This window comes from Pezoporus flaviventris, unplaced genomic scaffold, assembly GCF_033815535.1.
Source record: "Pezoporus flaviventris isolate CSIRO_AGI_PZ_B2104156 unplaced genomic scaffold, CSIRO_AGI_Pfla_v1 ptg000073l, whole genome shotgun sequence".
NCBI lineage: Eukaryota > Metazoa > Chordata > Aves > Psittaciformes > Psittacidae > Pezoporus > Pezoporus flaviventris.
The window spans coordinates 4725100-4749513 of NW_026892621.1; the positions used below are offsets into that span (position 1 = coordinate 4725100).

At 44.0% G+C, this 24414-nt stretch overlaps 1 protein-coding gene across 5 annotated transcripts in view; it reads right to left on the bottom strand.

Moving 5' to 3' along the window:
* The window catches only part of IQSEC1 (IQ motif and Sec7 domain ArfGEF 1), a 339541-nt gene that overhangs the window by 289303 nt on the left and 25824 nt on the right, over positions 1-24414 (bottom strand). The gene's annotated exons all lie outside the window — the stretch shown is intronic.

Consider the following 24414-nt stretch of genomic DNA (forward strand, 5'->3'; position numbering starts at 1 on the left):
TTGCCAGCATAAACTTAATGAAAGCCTTTTGCTTCATCAGGAAAGAAAACACATTTTTCTGAGCACTTAGAGCTAAACCCACCACTTGGAAAAGAACTGGGCATATGTTTGAATGTACTTTGCGTTTTCTTGAGGAAGTTTATTTTAGAGAGGACATCTCAGATCACAACCTTATTTTTGATGCTTTCAGACAAGTTCCTTAATATTCCATTATTCCTTACGATAACGATACCAAAAGAAATCAGCACTTGCATTTGACTCATCCTTGTAGAGAAGCCAAAAGCACACCAAAGCCAAGCACTTGAACTCAAATTTTCAAGTTCAGGAAGGTCAGGGTGTTCCAAGTCCACCTTGAATCTGAGTAAAAAGGGTTCAGAATAACCCTTATGGAAGTGCCACTGAAGTCCCCCTGGGAGTGCTTTCCCTGAAATAACATACTCAACTCTTCTGCAGTGATGCCAAAGACAGACTGAGGGTGAGGTCTGCAGAAACACTCTTGAATGTGCATTTTCAGAAGTGTAACCAAGTCGGATTTCACATATGCAAGACAACCTAAATTGTAAAGGGGTCACCAGGTGCCAGGGGCTCTGTACAGCAGACACAGCTGACTCAGGACAGCATCACACAGACAAAGTGACCTCAGTCTGCTGCTGTACTGACTTAGAATGTATTGCTGCAATGAAGCAGCACCAGCTTCTACCTAACAAAGGTCTTTTGCTGTGTTACCACCACTATGGAAGCACAGACAGGTCTGACCAGCATTAACAGCTGCAGCTCTGCAGAACACTGGAGATGAACAATCCCTTCCCCAAAGGGTGCTCAGGTATGGGAACAGGCTGCCCAGGGCAGTGCTGGAGTCACCATTGGAAGTGTTCACACACCCTGGAGATGAGGCCCTCAGTGCCATGGATTAGTGGTGGCCTTGGCAGTGCTGGAGAACGGTTGGACTTGATGAGCTTAAGGGTGTTTTCCAAACTGGTTGATTTTATTCTAAGAGCTATTTGGAATTTAAAGGTCTTTGCTTTGCACAGCGCTTCTCTAGTGTGTGTTCCTACCCCAGCCTCTGGAGTTCTCCCCCAAGCTTGTAGAACACTCGCTGAGCATCATTCCAGCAAGGTCCACCAGGACTACCTGGTTATGGGTGATAACACTAGCTACCAACTGATCACTTCCAACTGGCAGCTTCAGCAGTAGGTTAACTTCAAATCTCTGAACTGGAAATCATCAGCTGGCAGTCCCTGGGTCACACAGGCCTTTTTCTTGAGTACAGACATAAGTTTTCCTTCTTCAATTCACCAACACAGGTCATGGGGAGTTTATATAAAGCTTTTTATTACAGCATGCTAGTCTTGCCACACTGGGACAAGAAGTGCTCTCTCTTCCACAGCTGATTTCCTAAGCTAGAGCAGCAAACCGAGACAGATAAAGGCAAGTAAGCAGCATTAACTGTAAGATAATGAGTAGTCAAAATCCTTATTTATTCTGCCAGCTCTCATTATTTAAATACCCTCATTTTAAAATATTTAATTTGGAATTGAAGGGGGTCACAACGAAAGGACAAAAGTGATCTTGGTAACAAAAGTCAATATACAGAAGTACCATTAACAACACATTGCACCACACCAATGACAAGAAAATCTCTCTCTCTCTCATTTCCTGGAAGTTTGACATTTTTCTCAGTACCTAAGCCCACAGGATCCACAGGGTCCCTGGGCAAATGCAACTGAAATGAAGTCAAAACAACGAAATAAACCTAAATACCACCACAACGGTGACACTAGCAGGCAGGAAGAATATCTTTCATTTGCCTACATATATGTTTGTGAGGTTACATTTATACCTGTGTAAGATTTAGGGCAGTCAATAGAAAAGCAGCTAGTAAGATTATCATTACCAAAACAGTGAACAACAGGAGCAAGCCTGAGGTTTCATTTCTTGGTTTCTTTGCATCCATAACATTTTAACAACTACAAATCTCCCATTAAATACCATTCATAGACTAGCACTAACTGCAAAACCTTCTGGACTTATAGAGAACTTTCTCAGATGACTGGATCTTCAGATTCCATACTCCAAAACTTGTTTACAACTAATCTTTAGTTCAGTTCGCTGGTAAATATAAGTAGAAACTTCCCCCAATGTTCAAATTAAGCAGGGTTTAAACACAGCCCGAACAACATTTTGGCAACCTTACAAACACGATTTAACAATCACACATGGCCTGAAGAACACACAACTAGAGCTAATATTAATGAACAACCTCCAGAGAGAGCCTAGCCTGCTTCGTGTCATCAGCTGAATCTCAGTTTACAGTTAAAGAATGGTCCTAATGAAAGAGCCAGCCCAGCCATTCAGAGCCCTCAGCTAGTGTGAGGTATAAATTAGCTTGACTGAAATCAAACTGAGAAATATCATGTGGCACTACTCATAGGAAGAGCACAGCAGAGACATGCCCCATCCCTGGCAGTGCTCAAGGCCAGGTTGGACACAGGGGCTTGGAGCAAGCTGCTCTAGTGGAAGGTGTCCCCTGCCTGTGATAAGGGGTTGGAGCTGGATGAGCTTTAGGGTCCCTTCAAAACAAACCAGGCTGGGATTCCATGACATTCAGCTACCACGGAATCCTGCAGCTAAACACATAAGAGCAAAATACTGCAACTGAAGAGGCAAAAAGGCTTTTAACTAAGTGCCACTGAGCAGCACTGTAAGGTCATGATACGGCTGCCTGCAGCAGCTCAGTGCTTACAGGACTCCTGAAAGAGCCAGGAGTTTTCTTGTGGTTGGTTTTACACTCCAATTAGTGCCACATTGAAAACCAGCTTTGCTGGACTCCTACATAAGCCTAGAGGGAACAGCCTGGCTGCTGGTTTTGATTCAGCTTTGCTCTGTAGCCAAAGAAGTCCCTTATATAATATCTATACCATGCTATTTATCTCCTATATTTATAATTTATATTACTATATACGTTCCCTGTCAGGAATATAATTTAATAAAAGTTGGCAAGAGTATTTCAGAGACTCCAGAAGAACCGTTAGCAGTAAGCTTTGCAATCACTTACAAGCTACCCTTAAACTTATGTTCTAAAGGAATCTACTGCTTCCTCCTCACTGTCTACCACTGAAATTAAAGCGAAATCAAGAGGAAGATGCTCCACTTTTTGCCCTCAGTGACTCCTCAAAATATTTCTTTTTATTTGCAAACTCTCAGGAGCTGATATACAAATAAAATTTTCTATATTTTGTGCCACTGTTCAATAGATTGCATTGGCCCCTGCATTGCCACAAGGAAAATCAACTCCTGGGGCATCACAAGACTGCCAAAAACAATGCGTGCATACATATATGTATATACGCATGTATATATACACACACGGAAGTTTATGGGATTTTTTTCACACTGAACTTAGATTTTAAGAGTCAGAGATGAATGCACAGACAGTTCTTCATAACATGGTACTGTACAACGCAGGTATCAGGCAAAATATATTCTATATTCAAAAGGCAGACCATTAACGTGCACAGAGTTGGGTATATAAAGAAGATCACTATTTAGAACAAATTCCTGTGTAACAAGTCTTCAGGCAATCTGGAGTGCCATTTTTCTTATGCGCATTTTCCGACAGAATTCCCAGTGTACTGGAAAAACAAATATTTCCAACACATGGTAAATTTTTAATGTATAGCCAAACTTATAACTTCTAACAACCATGCTGGGGTATATAACCTTGATTCTTGTCTGTGACAAGAGAGCTTTTGGATACTTTGGTCTAACACTTTCATGCATCACTGACAGAGCAAATGTTCCCAGCAAGGAGATATTCTACTAACATTTGGAAAGAGTCTATGCTACAACTAGAGCAGTAATTGCTGTGGCCATTGGGGTGCAAAGGGTAGAGTTTATTGTGGGTTTCAGGAGTACTCAGATCAAATTCACATGAAAAGCCTTGTCTTCTGTTTTCTACCCATGCCAAACAACGACTAGTTCTATCACAGATAAAAATCACCAAATCACAAATATTGAGCCATGCAGGTTACAAAACTGTTGCTGCAACAGCTAATACCTGAAAAACATCTAACCCTACCTACCCGTGTGTCTAATTCGTGAAAGAGACATAACAGCAGAAGGTCAGAATAAGAAACTGATGAGGAAAGGAGACATACAGATATTTCCATCATGTTGCAGCCCAGAAAGCAACCGTATCCTGGGCTGCATCAAAAGGAGCGTGACCAGCAGGTCGAAGGAGGTGATCCTGCCCCTCTGCTCTGCTCTCGTGAGACCTCACCTGGAGCATTGTGTGCAGTTCTGGTGTCCTCAACATAAAAAGGACATGGAACTGTTGGAACAAGTCCAGAGGAGTCCACGAGGATGATCAGGGGCTGGAGCACCTCCTGTATGAAGACAGGCTGAGGAAGTTGAGGCTGTTCAGCCTGGAGAAGAGAAGGCTGCGTGGAGACCTCATAGCAGCCTTCCAGTATCTGAAGGGAGCCTATAGGGATGCTGGGGAGGGACTCTTCATTAGGGACTGTAGTGATAGGACAAGGGGTAACGGGTTAAAACTTAAACAGGGGAAGTTTAGATTGGATATAAGAAGAAAATTCTTTCCTGTGAGGGTGGTGAGGCACTGGAATGGGTTGCCCAGGGAGGTTGTGAATGCTCCATCCCTGGCAGTGTTCAAGGCCAGGTTGGACAGAGCTTTGGGTGACATGGTTTAGTGTGAGGTGTCCCTCTCCATGGCAGGGGGGTTGGAACTGGATGATCTTAAGGTCCTTTCCAACCCTAACTATTACAGTAACACAGTATCACAGTATGCTAGAGATTGGAAGGGACCTCGAAAGATCATCTAGTCCAATCTCCCTGCCGGAGCAGGAACACCTAGATAATGTTACACAGGAATGTGTCCAGGTGGGTTTTGAATGTCTCCAGGGAAGGAGACTCCACCACCTCCCTGGGCAGCCTGTTCCAGTGTTCCGTCACCCTCACTGAGAAGAAGTTTCTTCTCAAGTTTAAGTGGAACCTCTTGTGTTCCAGTTTGTACCCATTACCCCTTGTCCTATCATTGTTTGCCACTGAGTAGAGCCTGGCTCCATCCTCGTGACACTCCCCCTTTATATATTTATATACACTTAAAAGGTCACCCCTCAGTCTCCTCTTCTCCAAACTATAGAGACCCAGCTCCCTCAGTCTTTCCTCATAAGGGAGATGCTCCACTCCCTTAATCATCTTCGTTGCCCTGCGCTGGACTCTCTCCAGCAGCTCCCTGTCCTTCTTGAACTGAGGGGCCCAGAACTGGACACAATACTCCAGATGCGGTCTCACCAGGGCAGAGTAGAGGGGAAGGAGGACCTCTCTCGACCTACTAACCACCGCCCTTTTAATACACCCCAGGATGCCATTGGCCTTCTTGGCCACAAGGGCACAGTGTTGGCTCATGGTCATCCTGTTGTCCACTAGGACCCCCAGGTCCCTCTGCCCTACACTGCTCTCTAACAGGTCGTTTCCCAACCTATACTGGAACCTGGGGTTGTTCCTGCCCAGATGCAGGACTCTACACTCTCCCTTGTTATATTTCATCAAGTTATTCGCTGCCCAACTCTCCAGCCTGTCCAGGTCTCGCTGGATGGCAGCACAGCCTTCTGGTGCGTCAGCCACTCCTCCCAGCTTAGTGTCATCAGCAAACTTGCTGATAGTACACTCAATTCCCTCATCTAAATCGTTGATGAATATATTAAGCAATACCCGTCTCAGTACTGACCCTTGAGGCACTCCACTAGTTACAGGCCTCCAACTAGACTCCACCCCATAGACTACAACTCTCTGGCTTCTCTCCTTCAGCCAGTTCGCAGTCCACCTCACTACCTGATCATCCAGTCCACACTTCCTCATTTTAGCTGTGAGGATGTTGTGGGAGACTGTGTCAAATGCTTTGCTGAAGTCAAGGTAGACCACATCCACCACTCTGCCATCATCCATCCACCGTGTTATTTCCTCATAAATGGCTAAGAGATTGGTCAAACATGATTTCCCCCTGGTGAAGCCATGTTGACTGCCCCTCATAACCCTCTTATCCTTGATATGCCTTAAGATGGCACCAAGGATAAGGTGTTCCATCACTTTCCCAGGGATGGAGGTGAGGCTGACCGGTCTATAGTTACCCGGGTCCTCCTTCTTGCCCTTTTTGAAGACTGGAGTGACATTTGCTTTCCTCCAGTCCTCAGGCACCTCTCCCGTTTCCCAAGACTTGGTAAAGATGATGGAGAGTGGTCTAGCAATGACTTCCGCCAGTTCCCTCAGCACCCGCGGGTGCATCCCATCTGGACCCATGGATTTATGGATGTCCAGATTGCTCAACTGATCTCTAACCCATTCCTCATCGACTAAGGCAAACCGCTCCGTCGACCTGACTTCATCTAAGGTCTCAGGGGTTCAGGGCTCTTCAGGACTGCCTGCAGCAGAGTAGACAGAGACAAAGAAGGCATTCAGTAACTCTGCCATCTCTGTATCTTCTGTCACCAGGGCACCCATCCCGTTCATCAGTGGGCCTACATTGCCTCTGGTGTTAGTTTTGTCTGCCATGTATTTGAAAAAGCTCTTTTTGCTGTCCTTGACCCTTCTCGCCAGGTTTAATTCTAAGGATGCCTTAGTCCTCCTAGCTGTCTTCCTACATCCTCTAGCAGCAGCCTTATATTCCTCCCAAGTGGCCAGCCCCTCCTTCCATGACCTGTAAACTCTCCTCTTCCACTTGAGCATACCCAGCAATTCCCTGTTTAGCCACGCAGGTCTCTTGGCCCTCTTCCTTGACTTCCTACGTGTCGGGATGCTACGATCTTGAGCACGGAAAAAGCAATCCTTGAATGTCAATCAACTATCTTGGGCCCCTTTACCTTCAAGCAGCCTTGCCCATGGGATTTCCCCTAGCAATTGCTTGAAAAGGCCAAAGTTTGCCCTGCTAAAGTCCAGGGTTGCAATTCTACTTGGTATTCTACTAGTCCTGCCACACAAGATCCTGAACTCCACCATCTCATGGTCGCTGCAACCAAGGCAGCCCTCAACCCTTACTGCTTCAACCAGATCCTCCTTGTTAGTGAGGATGAGATCCAGCAGCGCTCCTCTCCTGGTCGGCTCATCCACCATTTGCAGGAGGAAGTTATCATCCATACACTGGAGGAACCTCCCGGACTGTGGCTGGGTTGCCGAGTGGTCCTTCCAGCAAACATCAGGGAAGTTAAAATCCCCCACGACGACCACAGCCTGTGACTGTGAGGCCGCTCTCAGCTGCCTGTAGAAGGCCTCGTCAACTTCCTCACCCTGATCTGGTGGTCTGTAACAGACACCTACAACAGTATCCCCCCTGCCAGCCTGCCCCTTAATTCTCACCCACAGACTCTCAACTCGCTCGTCATCTGTCCCTGGACAGAACTCGGTGCATTGTGGCTGCTCTCGCACATAAAGAGCAACCCCACCACCCCGCCTGGCTGGCCTGTCTTTCCTGAAAAGGACATAGCCCTCCATGACTATATTCCAGTCATGTGAGCTGTCCCACCACGTCCCTGTAATTGCCACCAGATCATAGTCTCCTGACCTGACACAGGTTTCCAACTCCTCCTGCTTATTTCCCATGCTGCGCGCATTGGTGTACAGACGTTCCAGGGAGCGAGCTGAGCACACCGATTTCACCCTAGGATTATAGGGGGCCTCCCAGTCTTCATCAGTTCTGGAGCGCTGCCCCCCTGGGGCAAGCCCAGCTACAACCCCATCCCCCTTCGAATCTAGTTTAAAGCTCTCCAAATGAGCCCTGCTAATTCGTGCCCCAGCATCCTTTTGCCTCTGTGAGACAAACCTTTCTCACGTCATTGTCCAGACTGGTGCCCTATAAAACCAGCCGTTATCAAAGAATCCAAAGCCCTGCCTGTAGCACCAGTCTCGAAGCCAATTGTTTATGAACTGAATCTTCCCATTCCTTCCCACATCATCAGTGGAAGATGGAAGGAGTGAGGAGAAGATCACTTGAGCCCCAGACTCTTTCACCATCCGCCCCAAGGCCCTGTAGTCTTTCTTCATCCCCCTCAGACTGCGGGAAGCAGCTTCCTCCCCACCTGTCTGGAAGACCAGCAGCGGGTAGTAGTCTGTCGGGTGCACCAGGCTGGGGAGCGCCCTGGTGATATCCCTGATCCGGGCTCCAGGCAGACTACACACTTCCCTATGATGAGGGTCAACTCTGCATATCGGGCCCTCTGTTCCTCTCAGGAGGGAATCCCCTACTACAATGACCCTTCTTTCTTTCTTAACAGAGGCAGTCTTGAGGTGCAAAGTCGACCCCCTTTTCCTATGTGGCCTTGTGGGCTGGCCTTGCCCCACATTCTCACCTACCTCTCCTTCAAGATCCAGGGCCTCGAACCTATTACGGAGGGACACCTGGGGAAGCAGGGCAGGAAGGGGGGAGGGTTTCTCACGACACCAAACCGGAACTCTCTTCCAACCCTCGTCGTCCTTTTGGTCCCCTACCTCTGCGCAACAGCTACAGGGCAGGGGCTGTCTCGGGCCATCCCCCTCTGTGTGAGAAGGCAGGGGGTCCTTCCCCTTTTGGGGGGTATCTCCCTGGAACCGTTCCGACTGGCACGCCAGGGAGTTACTCCACCAGTCGATCTCCCTTTCACACTCCCTGATGGTCCTCAGCGTCTCAACCTCCTCCTTAAGTCTTGCCACCGGGCTAAGCAGATCTTCTACCTGCTCACACCTCACACAGGTGGAATGCTGTCCTCCCTCCCCCGGCAGCAGCAGGCTCTGGCGCTCCCTGCACCCAGAGACCTGAACAGCCACGGTTTGGGACGGGGTCTCTGTCTGAGTTGCTGCAGTCACCTTACTGCAAGCTCTCTTTCTGGAGGCGACCATATTGGTCCGCAGTCTGGGACACGGGTCAGCAACAGGGTCAGCAACAGGACCTGCTCGCTCCTCCCTGCACCCGGCGGGCAGCGACATGGCTGCCCTCTCCGAGGCTCTTTCAAGGCAAGCGGCAGGGGCGTGGTCACCGTCACCGTGGGCACGCCCCCCGCCACGTCAGCCGCTCTCTCGCAAGGGCTGCTGGGGCTTCGGGGATCGGGAGGTGTCGGGAGTCGCGATGTCTCTGCGCTGTCCCCGCTGGTTTTCCTCATCTCCGTTGACCCTCGCGGTCGCTGAAGCGTGCCGGCTGTGGCTCTAGCTGGGCTAGCTCCGATCAGCTCACTGAATTCTATGAGTCTATGTCCAGCCCAAAAAAGGTGTATTAGAAAAATCTTGCAATGCTTTTAATAAGTATGTGTTTCACAAGGGCCTCCCTCTGGTCTATTTACTCTTCATAGGGAAGGAAAAAGACTGGATCTACAGAAGCTCAGAAGTACTAGAGACTTCTAATTGCCCAAAAGAAATTGTCTGATATAACACATTCATTAAACTGAATCAATTAACTCATAGCTTGATTGCACAGGATTAAAAGAACATAAATACTCAGTGCTTCTGCGGACATGCCAACTGGAGTTGTCTTTTTGGGTGCCCATTAGTGAGAACATCGAAATGAAGCCTTGAGAGGATGAAGCCTTAAAAGATTAGCAAAATGAAGACATCAACCGAGTATAGTGTGCACACTTCGCATTGACTTGGCTGCCAGTTTGAATACTAGAGAACTGCTAAAGGCAGAACAAATGGAACAGGCTGAATGCTGGAGAAGTAAAATTCAGTATTTGTGGCTAGAACGTTCTTTTAGATGATTTAGTTCAGGACTGGAATAAGAGGTAGGAGACAGATAAATATATAATTGTGCATACACACACACACTCCTCCAAAATCAGGGGTGCTTACTTTATATTGTATTTGAATAGGTTAAAAACTATACACTACTGAAATAGGTCTCTAAGAAAGTAGGAACTCTCCTCCAGGGCTTAAACACTGCACTCCAAGACTTCTTTAAAGTAGGTGCCTCTGCTTCAGTCTAAAGCCAATAATTCTACTGCAACTTCCACAGCACAAAGCAAGCATCTTCTGTTTGCAGCAGCTCTCCTTGGAAAACTATGAGCCCATCTCCTTAGTGCTGGACAGTCCTCAATTTCTTTAACCTTTTTTAGTGGCTCATGCTTGCCCCATCTCTTAGCCTGCATTGCTCTGTAGCTTAAAACATTGCAAGGAGGTGGGGGGCATGGACAAAGAATAAAAAATATGAACACTAACCCTCTGCTGTATACAGGTTCCTGGCCAGAAAAAGCAGTATCTTTCCAAAGATTATATTTATATATTATATATATAAGCTTACATATAAAATAGTATTAATATACTATTAATATAATATACAGTAAGTTTAATTTACATATATATTTATATATAACCCTGTTTCCAAAACCCCGAATTCAGCATTAAAGGCAATGAAAGAATGGTCAGCCCCATGCACCTCATAGGTTGGTTTCAGACCAACTTACATATACTCAAGATTATGTAAGGGGGAATCTACCTCTCTAACTGGAAGGGGGACTGCATGAGCTGTTAAATCCCAAACCCTGCTATTCCTAAGAAAAATACCAAAGCAAAACTCCAAACACAGCACAGGAAGCTCCAACAGAGATACCAAGCAAGACCCTTAAAAGAACCCTCCAGGCTTGAACTTAATAGCTACTGCTCAAAACACTAAGACACTTAAGAACACTTTCTTGTGCTGTGACCTTCAGCTAACACATGGCAAACACACTCGGAGCACTACGGTGTGTATTGGTTTTCCACATTAAGAAATTCAAGGAAGTCAGTTGAAGCCACTGATCTCCAGCCTGACAAGAATGCTCCACATGGGCTGCCCCTGAAGCAGCAGCCACAGCTCATGCCAGGAAGGCCGTTAGTAAAGATTCCCCTGCTGGAAGAGATGTTAAGAACGCTACAGAAATGTCCCATCATGGAGTCCTATCTTTTTCTTCCTCATGCTTCTGCTGCTGTGTTTTCCACATCAGCCCTTGGTAGCTTTCCTCCCTCAAATTCATCCTCATTCAAAGCTGCCAGGAATACTTGTGTTTTGCCAGGCACTGGGTCAGTTTATGACACTTGCTAGCATGGGGTACCTCTATCTTCCATGTTAAGTCTTTCTCATCAATAATTCAAAGCTGGCAGAATATGTTGCAAGGACAGTTGCTTAGCCAAGGTATCACCTCCATCACCAGCAGCACGTCCTGGTGCCTCATCTACAGCACTGAGTGCTTTGAAAGCCATGGAGACAAGCACGCTGCAGGCTTGTTTGGGCTTTTTCAAGGAAGCATGTTCAAGTGTGCTTCCTTAACTACAGTTTTAGTAAGCAGAGGACCTATGTCAAAGGAGGCTGTGTGGAGACCTTATAGCAGCTTTCTAGTATCTGAAGGGGGCTACAGGGATGATGGAGAGGGACTCTTCATCAGGGACTGTAGTGATAGAACAAGGCGAAATGGGTTCAAACTGACACAGGGGAAGTTCAGGTTGGATATAAGGAAGATCTTTACTGTGAGGGTGCTGAGGCGCTGGCACAGGGTACCCAGAAAAGTTGTGAATGCTCCACCCCTGGCAGTGTTCAAGAGCAGACTGGACAGAGCCTTGGGTGACATGGTCTAGTGTGTGGCATCCCTGTCCATGGCAGGGGCTGGAACTGGATGAGCTTAAGGTCCTTTCCAACCCAAACCACTCTGCAATTCTATTATTCTACAAAACGAGGGTGTTGATGGGGAAAGACAGACATGATAACCCCAACCATTTCTGTTAGAGTAACCGGGAGAGCAGGAGCCAGCATTTCTTCAGCTGGTTGCTATCAAGTACCAAACTGTAGATTTTCTGTACAACAGCTTGTGGCTGAGGTGAAAATGCATGGTTCAGGTGACTAATTACTGTTGTAAGCAGCCAAGAGCACAGAAGAAGAGGAAAGTAAGCAGCAACTATTTCTGGATATTTTGAAGAGTGGTGCCAGGTACCACTGCTTTGGACCATAGTACCTATTAGAAAAGGCAAGTGCTGCTGCTGAATACAGGGATTCTAAAATAAGGTCTCTGCAGAGGGACCTTGTACAAGGAACACACCTTTGTAGGCTTCAGCTGCTTGAACAGTGTTACAGAATCATAGAATGGGTTCGTGTTGGAAGGGACCTTAAAGCTCATCCAGTTGCAACCCCCTGCCACGGGCAGGGACACCTTCCATTAGAGCAGCTTGCTCCAAGCCCCTGTGTCCAACCCAGCCTTGAGCACTGCCAGGGATGGGACATCATGTACCACTTTGGCTAAGTTATTGTGATTGGTCTATTGAATTAATTCTAAGAGACCAATCAGTACTTTACAAATGTGATAACTGAATGCCATAGGACCTGATCACAACAGAAAGTCAAACAGCAAACCTCTGCCTGAAGTTGTAAGCAAAATGTCTTTCAAATAAAAGAAGTCTTTCACTGGCCATTCTGTCTTTTAACCTCCTGTCACTTAAAGTGATTAAGAAATAAAATACAGCACCTCCAGGCTGATTCATCTCCTACTGAAACAGGCCACACAGTCATTATTTCCAAGGCATTAGCATCTTTGCATGATTTTTCACCCATGATCTCTGTGTCCTGTCGACATAATTCACCGAACACTTCCAGTGGTCTAGATTCAGAACAATTCAAGCAGGTGGCTACTGCAGGGTAAGTACCTGGGGGAGTTTTGCTACAACTATGAGTCGTGCTCTCGAGTGCTACGCAGACCAATTTTCTGTTTTGTTTTACCTCAATGTCACAACTAAACCCAACAATAAAGTAGTAGCACAGGAATTATTTATCATAGCATAGAACACATCAAATAAAACATCCGTTTAGATTTATGCTCAAGGTTTAAACTATTTTCATTTGAAATGCCGAAAGGAATCCTTTTTTTTGAGAGTGCCAATTCAGTTTTATTGGTTTTTCATGTTCCTCAGCAGCAAAGAGCTGTAAACCAAGTAACAGTGGAGATAAACCAATGGCCACCAGAACATGCTGCACCCGCTGCTGACAGGCCAGAGAACCTGTGCAGGAGCATGATACCACTGCAACCTGCAAGAGCATTTCAAACCCTTTTGCCAAGATACTTCTTGGCACCACACCCCCAGCATCCAGCTCACTTTCTGCCCTTTCACCTCCCCACGTTCTTTCAAACGTGCTGGCAAGGCAGTATTTGTGTGCCTGTAGTGAAAGAGGAAGCTGGCAAGAGCACTTAAGAGCAAAAGCAGCACTTAGTTTTGAGATGGACTTCTTAAAATGAGCATGTAAATCGTGGAACGGCTTGGGTTGGAAGGGAGCTTAAAGCTCATCCAGTCCCAACCCCTGCCACAGGCAGGGACACCTTCCACTGGAGCAGCTTGCTCCAAGCCCCTGTGTCCAACCTGGCCTTGAACACTGCCAGGGATGGGGCAGCCACAGCTTCTCTGGGCAAAATCATCTCATGTTTCTAAAAATACCTATACAGTTCTAGGTACAAACTGAGTGCATAAGATCAAAGTCTGATTTACCCAGCAGTATTACCACAGTCAGCACATTTACTCAATTAGAAATTCAGCTCCTACATACATCAGTGTTGATAATAGGAATGTTCTTCATACCTTAAACAGTTCATTAATTACAACCACAGAAAATGGTCATCACAGATACAGTGCAGGCTTATGGTAACCATTGACCCCATCAACACTTCTTATTTTGTTTTCCAACCACTTCAGATTACAAAGCAGCACTTGTCCTGTGATCAAGTATTAATCATTCTGGATCCATTAAAAGGAGATTAGCTTTCTACACAATATGGGCAGTAAATAGGCCTTGTATTCCTTATCTACATAATTAGTACTTACTCCTATAAAGGTATATTGTTAATATTGCTATTTGCATTCCAGTTATGCAGCCTGATTGGCTTATTACTGTTTCTACAGGATGCTTTCTATGAAACACTAAAAATTATACCTCATCTTTGTACAGCAGCAGTGAAGACATCCAAGTTCTCATACTCTTGTCACCCATCTTTCTAATACATTCCTAGGGCCAAAAGGAAAGGTATCCAGATGGATCCCCTCAGCTGGCAGGCATTCTCAAGGAGCAAAGAATGACATGACAAAGTTAATGAGGACCAATATTGATCACAACACAAGCAGAAGACCTGGAGTCACTACCCTGTGTGCTGTGAAAACACTGGATTAGAACAGCTATAAATAGCAAGAGACTTCCCACACCTTAGTCACTGCAGCAGTGATTTCTCTGTGGGAAGGCAACAACTGATACAACAGAAGATGGAAGCTAACTTGAAGCTTTTGGGAATACACAGAATAGGACCTGGCCCAGCTTCCAGTGCTCCAGTTCAGCCTCCGGAATCTTTAGCCTCTGGATAACACTGCACTGCTTGCCACGTCATTAAGAGGGCAAATCTGCATTTCAGAGGTGAAAGAAAGATGCAGCACATTTTAGGTTTTGAGCTTCTACATAATTTCTCGGATATAATCTTTCCCAGCAAAACAGAACAAGCCCAAATTGTCCTCTGAATTTCCAGATTTTTTTTTTCTAAGTATATTGTAATTACTCCCAAGTCTCTACTGTCCATTTTAAACTAGGGCCAAGTGAAAAGCCAAATACTCCTCTCCAGCTCAAAGAGTCTCAAAGAGTTAATCTATTATGTCACATAACAGAGTAACTCTTTGGAACCTGCTCTACCAAAAAGACTGCACAGAGCAGCTGCCTTCCTCACTGCTTAAGAAGGGTGGGGAAAAGCATTCCCTTATTCTTTCCCCATCAATACCGTGAATTAACCTGATAGATTATTTACATGGCTATATAGATTATTATTTAAATATATTTATAGACTATTTAACTAGATTTACAGACCATTTGAAATGAGCTGTAAATTAATTTCTAGCAAACAATGAATACTCTGATGTTTAAATTCAAAATCCACAATCCATGCTTTCAGCTACTTTCTAAAGCCCAGGGAAAAAAGTACACCTCTGCAAAAACTGATCAGGGCACAAGAGCTGAACAGGTATTTCAGGCTTTGATGTGGTGGTAAACAACCATCACCACATCCCATAGTCCTTTGCCAAGGACAGCCCTACAAATGACAGTGGAGGCAATGAGGCAACTTACCATTAAGAACAGGAACTATAACCATTCTCCTGCCATATCAGAAGTGGCCTTTGTGATTTAGTTGCCGCCCAGGATGTCTGCTCCTAAATCTTCCACCCAAGATAGGCATGCACCAAGTAGTCATGGATGAGATGTAAAAATAAGAATATGGAATTAACATCTGTCTACTCAAAATGTGCCACCTCCTCCTAGCAAAAACTCAAGGGAAATGTATTTCAGGAATCACTTAACAGAAATCTGTTCCAGTTATGAAGTTGGTGTTGGAGAACATGGCACATGGATCAAAAGCACTTATTGCTGAAAAGTTATAGAATACATTAAAAAAGTTTTCCACTCAATATTGAACAGGAGACATTTCAGCCATGGGGCAAGGAAGACTATTTCTCTCCCAGATAATCCCACTTTCATGTTTCCAAGGTTGACCAAGCGTAATTCAAGCTATAGGAGACCTGCAGCACCAGGATTCCTCAGACCCATTTCCTCTCCCTTTCTTTTCCTCTTTATTGCAATAGCTACATTATATTCATATATGAAAGCATCAGAAGTAACACCAAGTGCATGTTTTTAGGTAGAATTTTCAACCTAAAACCCTGACCACAGCCAGCACAGTAACTGTCAACACTCAGGTCTCTGCCCTATAGGAGAGCTTCCAGCAGAAAAGAGTTAAACAGACTTTGCTAGCCATAAGGCATGGGCAAAGCCCATCACAGAGCCCATAGTCTAACTTTAAGCACCAAAATACCCCAAAATCCCCAAACCACATCCTTGACTTTTAGCAAAAAAGAGCATTAGGTAAATTTCTTTAAGGACCACAGGCTAACTACAAAAAGCCCAATTTTCATGTTATGAAAACCTGGAGTTTGGGCCTCTACAGCATATGCTAGGCGTGGTCTGGCAGAATTTTGAGTGGTTGGCACCACTAAATGCTCAACTGCTTGCTTCCAAAACTTGGGACTTGCACAGATTAGAACCTACAAAGAGGGATTTTGCTGTCACCTGTGAAGCACTATGCTCCCTAAAAGCCTATAAAGAACAGACTTACCAAGTCAGACTTTTAACATCTCATTTACTTAACATAAAGTACATAGGACAGATCTGTTATACAGCGAGACACCAGTCAACTCAACACTGAATGGAAACACTTGAGAAGCCATTCCAGAGCACTCACCTCTGTATTGGTATGGCACAGAGCCAAAGGCCATGAATCTGAAAGAGCATTGGGTGGATGAACATACTGCAAACTGGAGACAGCTCAGGATGGAGCAAAGCATGCTCTCTGGGTTACTACCTGCTCTAGGACAAGCTGCTGCAGTTCACTACATCCCACTTCATCACTGCAATCAAAGCTTACAGCAGTTGGCTGAGGCTCAAGGGAGTCCTTAGGAACACTCAGATTCTCTGAAGGAAGAAACTTCTTGATGAAGCTTTTTCACCTACTGACAATCTAGAAGGTTACTTTGCTTGTTTGAACACTTCTCTGTAGGACTTCATTTCCTTGGGGAAGGGAAGAATCCTAGTATTCCTACAGAAACAGTCCCACATTTAAAAGGGGAAATGCTAGTCACGTTTCTGCATGGGAATTTGACTTTATCTGCTAGTTCTGAGATACAAAACAGTCCAAAGCTGAAACATAGTTCTGCTGATCAATGTCATAAAGCACAGGTTTTAAAGACTTAATTCCCCAGTCCACTTGTTTGAGCCTTCCCCTCTCAACTTATCCAGGATTCATGGAATATCCTGGCCTTCCTTCCTGGCAAGAACTCTTCCTTTAGCCTGTTTTATTGAAGTATCTTGAAGAGGTGCAAACAAATCAGATATTATAGATTCATTCAGTAACTTCAAGAGTTACATAAAGCATTCAAATAAGTCTTGTTTTTAAAGTCTTAAAACACCTTGGGAAGACTGTTGTTTCACAATTTGTCTAAAACTAACTTGAATTTCCAATAAATTGACATTAAAATGTTTTTGCTATTCTTGACTCTGAATTGGATCTGCAGTTCTGTCAAAGACTTTCATTCAGTGCTCCCACAGCAGAGCAGCTTACAGTGATCCTTGGTATCACTGTTCAATTCACTTCTCAAAATTCCTTGATATTATTACTCAGGTTCCCAAAGCAGTACATTAAATAGTACATGCGGTAGTAACAGCTTGATGCTGCAGCCAGAAACACCTCAAACTTTGGCTCAGTTTGACACATTTTATAGATACTTGCTAAATCACTACAGAGATCCTCTTATTACTCAGTAATGGAACAGGCATGCCCTAGTGTAAAAGCCCTCCGAAGTGGAGGGTGGGGGAATGTTTGATTTATTTTTAATTTGACATCCCTTTATTCATCACAATTAAAATAAAAGCAAATAATTCATTCAAGAGAGTTCAAGTACAAATATCTCAAACTGTTGACTTTGTGGTAGGTAAAAAAGTGAAGCAAAAGGAACAAGACATTCCCAAATCAGCTGGAAACCCAATGTTCTTGCATGTCTGCGATGGGTTTACACAGTCAGACTTCAGAAACCTTCTACCAAATCCTAAAGGATAAGTCTGGAATTGTATTTACAGTGTTTATTATCGCTGTGTTAAACAGCACCTAATATTTACCCTCTGAATTTCATATTAATGTTTATATTAACTGCACTAATTCTTACTAATTACGCAAATTATTATATAAATTAGATAATATCATTTACTACTGTATTAGAAATTAGTACCAATGATATAAATTAGTATCTATCTCCATCTGCCACTGACAGGTTGCTGCCCTGATACAGAGGATTCAGGAAGGAATTGTTTAAGATTTGCTATTTCACTTTTACCAATGGTTACCTTAACTTTCAAGTTTGTGATTATGGCTAAAACCCAGACCTATTTCCCTCCTACCTCTGGCAGTTGGTGTGTGATCTTTTAGAGCCCTAGTAATAGCTCTGCACTTCTGCTCCCTTCCTCCACAGTTACTGTTGTTTTGTCAGTGAAGATCAAGGAACAAAAGTTGGTTTCTTATTGAACTGACAGAGGGAGACTGAGCTGAGCTCTTAGGCAGAAGCTCTTCCCTGTGAGGGTGCTGAGGCGCTGGCACAGGGTGCCCAGAGAAGCTGTGGCTGCCCCATCCCTGGCAGTGTTCAAGGCCAGGTTGGACACAGGGGCTTGGAGCAAGCTGCTCTAGTGGAAGGTGTCCCTGCCCGTGGCAGGGGTTGGAGCTGGAGGAGCTTTAAGGTTCCTTCCAACACAAACCAGGCTGGGATCCTGTGAACTGAATACAATCATACGGAGAACACACACCATCGGAAGCACAGAAGGGTATCTGGGAACATTTACCTGCAGCTCAGCAGACACTTTGAAAAAAAAGAAATGAAAACTTATTCAGTGAAATGGAGACGGGAAGTCTCCCTCTGCTTGTGTGGTACATAAGAACTATCCTCCTCATGAACACAGAGCAGCTCCAAACGTGGTGCCCAACCTGGAAGTGCACACAGCTGCTTTATTTCAAGTGACTGATGAACCATGCAGACACCTTAGGGACACCTCCCATAACACCTCACCAGGGGAAGGGCAGGTTAAGAATCAGCAGCAACCACTCAGTTGGGAATCCAATGATTAAAGAAATGCCTATGATCCTATAGGATCCAGGTCAACTGCAGAACTAATAAGGCTAGGGAAAAGTAAAGACATGCACATTGGTTAAAACTGATATTTGTAATATCCAAGAACTCAGCCTCAAGTGAACACACTTCTTGGTTTCTCTAAGATACAGAGCAATAAAGGTGTAATAGAATAAACCATTTCAAAGACCACAAGTTATCTTTAGCTTGCATGAAAAAACACATACAGTAAGAAGCTGAAACAAGCCAGGAGCTAACACTTGGTTCCATATTGAGAAATTGATGTTCTCTTGCTTCTCACATGACAGTGTCACCAAGCTTCAGTTACCAATGTCAATTCTGTTGACACAGAGATGGACAAGGTCAGATAAAGGGTTAGAGAAATAGAGTCAATGGATAAGTGGGATGAGAATATCTACAAGGGACTAAGTTCCCCCTACAGAAATGAACTGCTTTTACAATGACAAGCAGCAGCATTTACTGAAGAATAGCTATTTGGAAAACAAAGCTTGGAACTGCAAGAGTGAACAACATCGGCTGCTCTTCAGCAAATGACAAGTACATAAACCAGCTTCATCTCAGACCCAATATCTTCATTGCTTAAAAAAAAATTACTTTTAAATTCAGTTCTGAGAAGTTGAAATTGTGAAAGACAAAGGGCAGAAATTTATCTATTTTTAAGTAGTCAGCGCTCAAGCTTTGAAAGCTTAAAGGAGGACTACAGAACATAGCAAGTTGATCACCATGCTCCAAAAGCCAACAGAGGACCAAGCTGTCCTCATAAAGCTTCTCAATGAAAGGTTTAAAAGCCACACAAGTATTAGTGTATATTTAGGTGAGCAGTTGTGTTTTACTCAATGGTTCTTCTCTCCATGTGCTATGTAGATGCTCTCCTGCATGCTTTCATTCATACAGTCACCTCCAGCGCTCAAACATTTGTTCAGTACCTTCTTTGAAAGGAACACAGTTTGAGTTTCTTCTCAGCAATGCCAATGCATGATGTGTATTCTTCTATTAAAAACACATACAATTAATTACAACCACCAAGTTGGGGTGAAAAATTTTAGTATCCTTAAACCTTGCTTTGTTCCCAGCTTTCAGACTCCAGACAGGTAGAAAATGGAGTTTGTAATGTCTCTCAGGTAAGAAACTGAACACTTCATGGGAACAGAGCACAATGCATAGAATCATAGAATGGTTTGGGTTGGAAAGGACCTTAAGGTCATCCAGTTACAATTCCCTGCCATGGGTAGGGATGCCTCACATTAGAGGATAACATCATGTTATCCAAGGCTCTGTCCAGCCTGGCCTTGAAAAAGTGAAATGCAAAACCTTAGGACAAAACTAACCAGAAGAATTCCATGACTATAACAGAAGGTTTTACTGGATTAAATTCAACATGAAAATAAGCTTGCTGGCTTAACATATTTATTCATTTATGTTAAGATAGAAGAGGAATCTTCTTCCATTCCCATCACTCTTGACAGCACAGAGGAGTCATTTCACTTGGTGCTGACAACCAAACCTGGTGCTAAAGATGAGACATGCAAGCAGTGGAAATGCTTTAAGCTGAAATTCAGGTGGTACAACACAGTGTGCTTTTGATCAATGCTTAAACAAGTTCTTTGCTTAAAGATGTTGTAGTTAGAATTCTTAATAACTGATTTTTGTTATTAGAAGTTTTGTTTCTCCATAGATACAAAAAGTCAAAAATAAGCATGGCAAAACACTGCCCACAGGTAAAAGGTGTTTCAGAGCAGTGTAACAGAACTGGTGTAACAGAAGCCTTTTTTCCGTAGTCACGCCATCCACTAAATATATAATTGAAAGAGCAGCTCAGGTTTGCAGTGACTTATAGCAACTACTTCTTCCAGCAGAGTGTTTTAATAGCACTTGTCTCAATTCACTAGCTACTCCAAGCCCCATTAAGTGAAAAATAAATGTTTATGAGCAGATCTTTCTTCATTATGATATTCCTATTTGCTCACTGCTGGCAGCTGTAAAAGGATCTGCTCTAGAGTAATTAGGTTCTTAACTAGTACAGAAAGAACAAGGACTTTCCACCCCCTAACAGTAACATTTGTTCTATTCTTAAATGTGTGGCCAACACATACTTTCACACCATTGCCGAGACGGAGAGTGGCTGAACTGTTACAAGCTGCGTTTCTACAGATCAGGACATTATAAATCACACACAGGTGGGAATACCCACTTTAACTCTGCCCATAAGATTAACTGCACCTCCTGTAAGTACTACATGTGCTTTGCATGCTCTTAAACACCTCTGCTGTTCATCATGTCACCAAAAGCAGTCATGGATAGCAATCCCACTACTAGTCAGACAAGTAAGAATCAGTCCTTCAAGCCAGCAAAGCAGCAGTATTCAGACCACAGTTGCATTTCTGATAGCACAATTAACTCTCTCTATGTTTCTCTAGTTTCATCCTCTGTAGCTTTTGCAAGTAAAAGCCAGAACTCCAGTGTACATTGCTAGTTAGTCACATTATAACCAAACAAGAAACTGCAAGCTACATCAAGGTAAGGAGCGACTGACTACCTATGCAAACTACTTGCACCCTGTCACTACCCTCTTGGCAAAAGCAGGAAGTACAACATTGCTTAGTAAGGGCTCAAGTTTTTATTTCGACAGATAATCACCAACAGGAGTACTGACATAGTGTCAAAAAAAGCCAAGTTAGTCTGGTTTTATCACTTTGGAATCAAAGGAGAAAGAGTCAACAAGCTGCATTCGAGCAAGCGAATAGCTCTTCCTACTAAAACACCAGCAAGACCAGACCTGGAACAGCCCGCTCAGCTGCAGAAGATACTGAGCCTCACCTAATCAATACCTGAGATCACTAATGACCAGCTATCAAAAGACATTATTACCAACGCTGAGTGTAATACAAGGATTGCAGAAAAAAAGAGGAATTGAAGCTATTCATAACCATCCAAAGGAAGAAATATTAGGACATAACTGTCTCTCAAATGCAACCTCTAGAAGCCTGGAGGGGGGGAAACACCCAACTGTTTAGAAGCAGAAAAATTTCTTGTAGTATTTCATTTTAATACAATCAGATTTAAAACCTCATTTGCCATGTATTATGCTGTAACACTGCTGCAGAAATTCCCCCTATTCAAAGTGCACTGTAGCATTGTGCTCTATTGTTTAGCCCGTTCTCTGCAAGGCTCCGCAGAGCAGCACAGATTAATTTTCATATGCCGTCCCTTCAGAATGCATGATTCACTAGAGGAAAAAGCGGTTTTGCTTTTGATGGCTTGCAAGCTATTTTTAGAGGTTTGAAGTTAATCCAGCTCGGAGCTGCTCTCACAGCAATACATCCTCTCAGCCTCCGCACAGGCGTTCTGGCCAGGCTGCTCCAGCACAAACTCTATCAAGGTACTAAAAGCCCCCAAACCAACGTTTTTAACAAGGGACACTGCTTGTCTTCCTACCCAGCTATCCGTGTGGACAAGTGCCTGCTCCCACAGTATTCTGCTCTTTCCAGGGAAGAGGTTTTCAATTCAGGGTGCTCATTTTACGCAATACAAGTCTTGCAATTTTTTCCTCACTTCAATTCCACTCTCCAAGACCACTGGTTTAGAGCTATGAATCCTTCAGGATGCCACCACTATTTACACATCAAGCAAAACTACCTGGACAAGCAGCACGAGGGGTTAGCTAAAGGCACAAAGCCAGTGTATACTGCTAAAGATACAGGCAGGCCTTGCAAGGAGATTACTGTGGTAACAGGAATGGATTGTTTCATGCCTCATCCACAGGGAGCTGCAAAATGACCTGGCATAGCAGTCAGCTGGCACCAGCTGGCAAATGAAGAGTCCTCAAAGAAGGGATGGAGCAAGTTAAATATTTCTCCGGTTTTAAGGAGAATGAAGAATTAAGGAGAATGTTCATGCTTCAACAGATAGCCTCAAGTGCCATAGAAAAAGGCAGGAGTTTTAGAACTGAATTTGGAAGTCAAAGCCTATTCTGAGGCAGCTACTTCAGTGGCATCTTATGTTCTGTCATTCCACAAGGACAAGAGGAAAGGCATGAGGGAGAGGGAAGGTTAACCCCTAGTGACTGAAGTTAAAACCAGGATGTTGACGTACTCTTTTTGTGTGCCAAACCACTACACATAACTGATTTTCCATGAATTTCATAACCATAATCCTACATGCATTTCACCTCCTACTTCAGAAGGAAACACAGAACTCTTGAAAGTACTGCCGAAGGAGAAAGGATCAAACTTTGCACATCATTCAAGGCACACACGTCACCATTAGATATAGATGTCCTTGCCTATCTAGGACATCAAAACTGAAAACTCTCAGGCGCACAAAACTCCTCCACAATCAGAGCCCTTGCTTATAGATCCAATAGATGAGTCAAAATTGACATGAAGCTACAGGTTTAGATCTATATGCTGAAGAGGCAGCAGTGCTGCCCACCTCTTCCCACCACTCAGTCTGAAGCAGTACCTGAACGAAGAACTAGTAGGGCTTGTTCCAACCAGCTTGTATTCTTCGCAGCACTGCCCCAGTGCTATACATTCACTTGGCAGTTCCACAGCCACCCAGTGCCAGGAAAAGGGGAGAGTGGCAGCCCTGCTTTTACTGACAGTGAATACAATTCATAGCATCACCTTAAAACAGAGGTGGATTTATGTTGCCAAGCTCATTCCTCTTGGACAGGTCCAGGAGTTTTGCAGTATAACGTCTATTCTCTTACACTAAACTGAAATTGGAGCTCAGGAAGTCTCCTGACATCATGAGGGGCATGTGAAACCCCACCATGGTCCGCAGGATCCATGCTCACCCACAACAGCTGCACCACAGTGACTGAGCTGGCATCCAATGAGCTGGGCCCAGCAAACACAACAGAGGGTTTTCAAACCACCTGAGCCAAGACAAAACTCACTTCAGAGGGAACCAGAACCAGTGGCTTTTAGAAATCAACCCCAAGCTCTCATCTTTAGCCATCTTCAAATTACTTTCCCACATCTCCTGCCACACGGACATTTATTCATGTGCAGCAAAGCACAAACAAGCCAAGGTATTTCTCCAACATGCTAAGGCAAAAAAGAAATTGCTGTAAAATGTCTCTTCCTTTCAGAAGAACATTCCAAAGGCACTTTGTTCCTCTGGTGATGGGGTCTTACCTAGATGAGGAGAGAACACCACACTGGATCAAGACCACAAGGGATATAAGCACATTCTGGATCCAGAGCTCTTCCATTTGCTCACATATGATGGCTCGGTGAAGGTATTTTTTCTTACTACAAAGATCCAAAGGAGTTACAACACCAACTGTTATTTCAAACGCCATTCTGTCCCCACTAGCCATTTAAACTGTATCTGTTATAATAAAATTGGATTCTATTTTGAAAATTCAATTTGTTTCCAAATGCATCCAATTTTAAGTTTAAAAATGGAATCCTAGTTTATACAATAAGTTATGCTATAATTATACGAGGAATATAAAATAATAAGTAACCTAAAGCACAAAAACAGCTTCTTCTTTCCTTTCCCACATCACCTTAAGAACCCACATTGAGCAGTTAGTTTTGCTTGGTTTAACAAGAAGTTGCATCGGTTGGAAACACCAAGCATTGAATAAATCATGTAAGGAGCCGGCACTGCTTATTGGTATTAGCAAGGATTGCTTACAAATAAAAACAATTTATGTATGTGTTTAAAGATTAAATGGAACTCTACATTGCGAGA